Source organism: Dipodomys merriami, unplaced genomic scaffold (assembly GCF_024711535.1).
Source record: "Dipodomys merriami isolate MVZ:Mamm:240054 unplaced genomic scaffold, mDipMer1.0.p SCAF_43, whole genome shotgun sequence".
Lineage (NCBI taxonomy): Eukaryota > Metazoa > Chordata > Mammalia > Rodentia > Heteromyidae > Dipodomys > Dipodomys merriami.
In genome coordinates, this window is record NW_027205937.1 from 3,427,086 (window position 1) to 3,432,588 (window position 5,503).

Here is a 5,503-nt window from a genome sequence, read left to right on the forward strand (position 1 = left end):
TTATGGTTAGGGTGAGGGTTAGAGTGACGGTGAGTGTTACCTTAAGGGTTAGGCTTAGGTTTAGGTTGAGGATTAGGTGAGGGTAAGTGTTAGAGTGAGGGTTAGGGTGAGTGTGAGGGTGAGTCTTAGGATTAGGGTAAGGGTAAGGGTAGGGTGAGGGTTAGGGTGAGGGTGAGGGTTAGTATGAGGGTGAGGACTACAGTTAGGGTTTGGGTTAGGGTGGGGGTTAGGGTGAGGTTTTGGGTTAGGTTTAGGTTCAGGGTCAGGGTGAGGTTAAGTTTTGGGGTGAGGTTAGGGTGAGGGTGAGGGTTAGGGTTAGGTTTCGGTTGAGCGGTTGGGTGAGGGTTAGGGTTAGGGTGAGGGTGAGGTTTGGATTAGTGTTAGCGTTAGGGTTAGGGTGAGGGTTAGGGTTTGTGTGAGGTTTAGGGTTAGGGTTAATGTTAGGGTTATCGTGAGGGTAAGGGTTCAGGTTCGGGTGAGTTTGAAGTTTAGGGTAAGGGTAAAGGTGAGGCTTAGTTGTAGGGTGAGGGTCATGTTTAGTTTTAGGTTGAGGGTTAGGCTGAGTTATAGGGATAGGCTTAGTGTGAGGGTTTCGGTTAGGTAAGGGTTAGGGTTAGGGTTAGGGTGAGGATTAGGGTGAGGGTGAGAGTTAGGGTTACGGTTAGGGTGAGGGTTAGGGTTAGGTTGATGTATAGGGTGGGGGTGAGGGTTTGAGTAAGGGTTAAGGTTAGGGTTAGGGTGAGTGTGAGGGTGAGGGTTAGGGTTATTGTTAGGGTGAGAGTTAGGGTTACGGTTAGGGTTTGGGTGAGCGTGAGGGTAATGGTTAGGGTGAGGGTTAGGGTGAGGGTGAGGGTGAAGGTTAGGTTTAGGGTTAGGGTTCGAGTGAGGGTTAGGGTGAGGGTTAGGTTATTTTTAGGTTTATGGTGAGGGTTAGTTTGAGGGTTAGGTTTAATGTAAGGGTTAGGTTTAGGGTGAGGGTTAAGGTTAGGTTTAATGTTAGGTTTAGGGTGAGTGTAAGGGTTAGGGTTAGGGTTCGGTTGAGGGTGAGGTTTAGTGTATGTGTTAGGGTTAGGGTTAGGAATAGGGTGAGGGTGAGGTTTAGGGTTAAGTTGACGTTCGGCTGAGGGGTAGGGTTTGGTTTAGGGTGAGGCTTAGGTTGAGGGTTTCGGTTAGGTAACGGTTAGGGTTTGGGTTAGCGTGAGGATTAGGGTGAGGGTGATGTTTATGGTGAGGTTTAGGTTTAGGGTTAGGGTTAGCGGCAGGGTTAGGTTGATGTATAGGGTGAGGGTGAGGGTTTAAGTGAGGGTTAGGGTGAGGGTGAGGGTGAGGGTTAATGTGTGGGTGAGGTTTATTGTTAGGGTAAGTTTTAGGGTGACGGTGATGATTAGGGTGAAGGTGAGTGTTATGGTTAGGGTAAGGGTTAGGTTGAGGGTTAGGTTTAGGGTTAGGGATGGGGTGAAGGTTAGGGTTTGGGGTTGGGTTAGGGTTAGAGTGAGGGTTAGGGTTAGAGTTATGGTGAGGTTAAGGGTTATGTTGAGGGTTAGGGTGAGGTTGAGGTTTAGGGTTAGCGTTAGTGTTAGGGTGAGGTTTAGGGTGTGGGTTAGGTTTAGGGTAAGGTTAAGTGTTAGGGTAAGGGTGAGAGATAGGGTTAGGGTAATGGTTATGGTTAGCGTTAGGGTGAGGTTGAGGGTAGTGGTTAGGGTGAGTATGAGGGTTAGGTTTAGTGTGAGGGTGAGGTTTAGGGTGAGGGTTAGGGTGAGCGTGAGGGTTATTGTTAGGGTTAGGGTGAGGGTGAGGGTGAGGATAATTGTTTTGGTGAGGTTAGGGTGAGGTTGAAAGTTAGGGTTAGTGTGAGGGTTAGGTTTAGGGTTAGGTTTAGGGTGAGGGTTAGGTTGAGAGTTAGGGTTAATGTTAGGTTAAGTGTTAGGGTGACGGTGAGGGTTAGGCTTAGGATTAGGGTTAGGGTTATGATGAGGGTTTGGGTGAGGGTTAGGGTTAATGTGCGTGTGAGGTTTAAGGTTAGGGTTAGGGTTAAAGTTAGGGTGAGAGTTAGGGTTAGGGTAAGGTTTAGCGTGACGGTTAGGGTGAGGGTGAGGTTGAGGGTTAGGGTTATGGTTAGGGTTAATGTTAAGGCGAGGTTTAGGGTGAGTGTACGATTTAGTGTGAGGATTTTGGTGAGGGTGAGTGTTAGGGTGAGGTTTAGGTTTCAGGTGAGTGTTAGGGTTAGGGTTAGACTGAGGGTTAGGGTTAGGTTGATATATAGGTTGAGGATGAGGTTTTTCATGAGGGTGAGTGTTCTTGTGAGGGTGAGGGTTAGCGTGTGGTTGAGGGTTAAGTTTAACTTGAGTGTTAGGGTGACGGTGAGGGTTATGGTGAGGGTGAGTGTTAGGGTTATGGTTAGGGTTAGTTTGAGGTTTAGGGTTAGGTTAGGTATAGGGTGAGGTTTAGGTTGTGGGGTTGGGTTAGGGATAGGGTGAGGGTTAGGCTTAGAGTTAGGGTTAGGGTGAGGTTATGAGTTAATTTGAGCGTTAGGTTGAGTGTGAAGGTTAGGGTTAGCGTTAGAATTAGGGTGAGGGTTAGGGTGTGGGGTTCAGTTAGAGTTAATGTGAGTGTTAGTGTTAGGGTGAGTTTAAGGGTTAGCGTGAGGGTTAGGGTTAGCGTTTGTGTTAGGGTGAGGGTTAGGGTGAGGGTTAGGTTTAGGGTTAGATTAAGGGTTAGGATGAGGGTGGGGTTTAGTGTTAGGGTTAGGGTTAGGGTGAGGTTTAGTGTAGAGAGCTGTGAGAGGCCGCACCTGGAAGATGGTGCCAGCTTCCGCCCTCCGCCTTCCCGATGGCGAGTGCTCTCTGTGTTAAACAACTCCTGATATGGCTAAGGCAAAGAATCTGGCTTCCTTCCGCGCACCTGAACCTATTGGCGGTTCCCACGTGGCGTATCAGGGTTGGCTACCCAGCGGGTACTTAAGGCTGTGGGGAATTCTCCCCGGGGTTGGGGTCAGAAGATTACTACAAGGTCCTGAATAAACTGCAGAGAGAAGAGTCCGGTGTCGCGTCTTCCTTGCTGGTCGAGGCGGTAGCGACAGGTTAGGGTTAGGGTGAGTTTGATGGTAATGGTTAGGGTGAGGGTTAGGGTGAGGGTGAGGGTTAGGGTTAGGATTAGGGTTAGGGTGAGGGTTAGGGTGAGGGTTAGAGTGAGCATGAGGGTTAGGGTTAGGGTTAGGTTGAGGGTGAGGGTGAGGGTACTGTTTAGAGTGAGGTTTAGGGTGAGGTTGAATTTTAGGTTTAGGGTGAGGGTTAAGTTGAGGGTTAAGGTGAGGTTTAATGTTATGGTTAGGTTTAGGGTGAGGGCTAGGTTGAGGGTTAAGATTAATGTAAGGGTGATGGTTAGGGTGACAGTGAGAGTTAGGCTGAGGGTTAGGTTTAGGGTTAGGGTGATGGGTTGGGTGAGGGTTATGGTTAGGGTGACGGTGAATCTTAGTTTTAGGGTTAGGGTCAAAGTTAGTGTGAGGTTAGAGTGAGGGTAAGATCTAAGATGAGGGATAGGGTGAAGATGAGGTTTAGGGTTAGGGTTAAAGTGAGGGGTTGGTGAGGGTTACTGTTAGGATTATGGTGAGGGTTAGGGTTAGTGTTAGGGTTAGAGTTAGGTTGAAGGTTAGGGTTAGTGTGAGATTTAGTGTTAGCGTTAATGTTAGGGTTAGGTTGAGGTTAAGGGTTAGGGTGAGGGTTAGGATGAGGGTGAGGGTGAGGGTTAGGGTTAGGGTTAGTGTTAGGGTGAGGGTTAGGTTTAGAGTGAGGGTTAGGGTTAGGGTGAGGGTGACGATTATGGTTTGGATTAGGATTAATGTTAGGGTTAGGCTTAGGCTTAGGGTGAGTGTGATGGTGAGGGTGAGGTTTAGAGTTAGGGTGACGGTTAGGGTTAATGTTAGGGTGAGTGTTAGGGTTAAGGTTATGTTTAGGGCGAGGGTTAGGTTTAGTGTGAGTGTGATTGTGAGGGTGAGGGTGAGGGTTTGGGTGAGAGTAAGGGTTCGGTTGAGGGTGAAGGTTAGCCTGTGGGTGATGGTTAGGGTTAGAGTGAGTGTTAGGGTGATGGTGAGGGTTAGGGTGAGGGTGAGTGTTAGGGTTATGGTTAGGGTAAGGGTTAGGGAAAGGGCGAGGGTTAGGGTGTGGTGTTGCATTAGGGTTAGTGTGAGGATTAGGATTAATGCGAGTGTTAGGGTTAGGGTTAGGGTTAGGGTGAAGTTTGGGAATAGGGTGAGTGTTAGTGTGAGGGTGAGGTTTAGGGTTAGCGTTACAGTTAGGGAGAGGGTTAGGGTGAGGATTAGGTTTAGGGTTCGGTAAAGAGTGAGGGTGAGGTTTAGGGTTAGGTTTAGGGTGAGGATGACTGTTAGAGTGAGGATTAGGGTTAAGGTTAGGGTTAGAGTGAGGGTTAGGTTGAGGGTTAGGGTTAATACTAGGGTTAGGGTGAGGGTGAGGGTTAGGGTGACAGTTAGGGTTAGGGTTAGGATTCAGGATATGGTTATGTAGAGGTTTAGGGGAGGGTAAGGTTTAGGGTGAGGGTAGGTTGAGTGTGAGGGTGAGGGTTAGCTTTACGATTAGGGTTAGTGTTAGGGTTAGGCTAAGGGTGAGTGTGAGGGTTAGGGTTAGTGTTAGGTTTAGGGTGAGCTTGTGCAAGAGGGTTAGGGATAGAGTGAGGATTAGGGTTAGGGTTAGTGTCAGGGTGAGGGTTAGGCTGAGGGGTAGGGCTAGGGTTACAGTGAGGGATAATTTTATTGTGAGGGTGAGGGTTAGGTTTAAGGCTAGGGTGAGGTTTTGGGTTAGGGTGACGCTCTGGGTTAGGATTAGGGTAAGGGTGAGGGTGAGGCTGAGGGTTAGCTTTAGGTTTAGGGTTAGGTTTAGGGTTTGGCTGAGTGTGAAGATGAGTGTTAGGTTTAGGGTTAGGTTTATGGTGCGAGTGAGGATGAGGGTTAGGGTTTGGATTAGCATTATGGTGAGATTTAGGCTGAGGGTGAGGGTGAGGTTGAGGGTGAGGGTTAGGGTTAATATTAGGTTTAGGGTGAGGTTGAGGGTTATGTTTAGGGGTAGGCTTAGGGTGGTGGTAAGGGTGAGGGTGAGGGTTAGTTTTATGGTGAGGGTTAGTGTTTGGGAAAGGGATAGGGTTAGGATTAGGGTTAGGGTTAGGGTTAGGGTGAGGGTGAGGTTGAGGGTTAGGTTTAGGATTAGTGTGAGGGTTAGGGTTAGGCTTAGGGTGAGGGTGAGGTTGAAGGTGAGGGTTAGGGTTAGGGTGAGGTTTCGGGTTAGGTTTAGGGAGGGTTCGGTTTAGGGTGATGTTTAAGGTGAAAGTGAGGTTGAGGGTGAGGGTGAGGTTTCAGGTTAGGGTTAGGTTTAGAGTGTGGTTTTGGATTTGGGTTAGGGTGAGGGTTAGGTTTACAGTGAGAGTTAGGGTGAGGTTGAAGCTTAGGGTTAGGTTTAGGGTGAAGGATAGGGTTAGGGTTTGGGTTAAGTTTAGT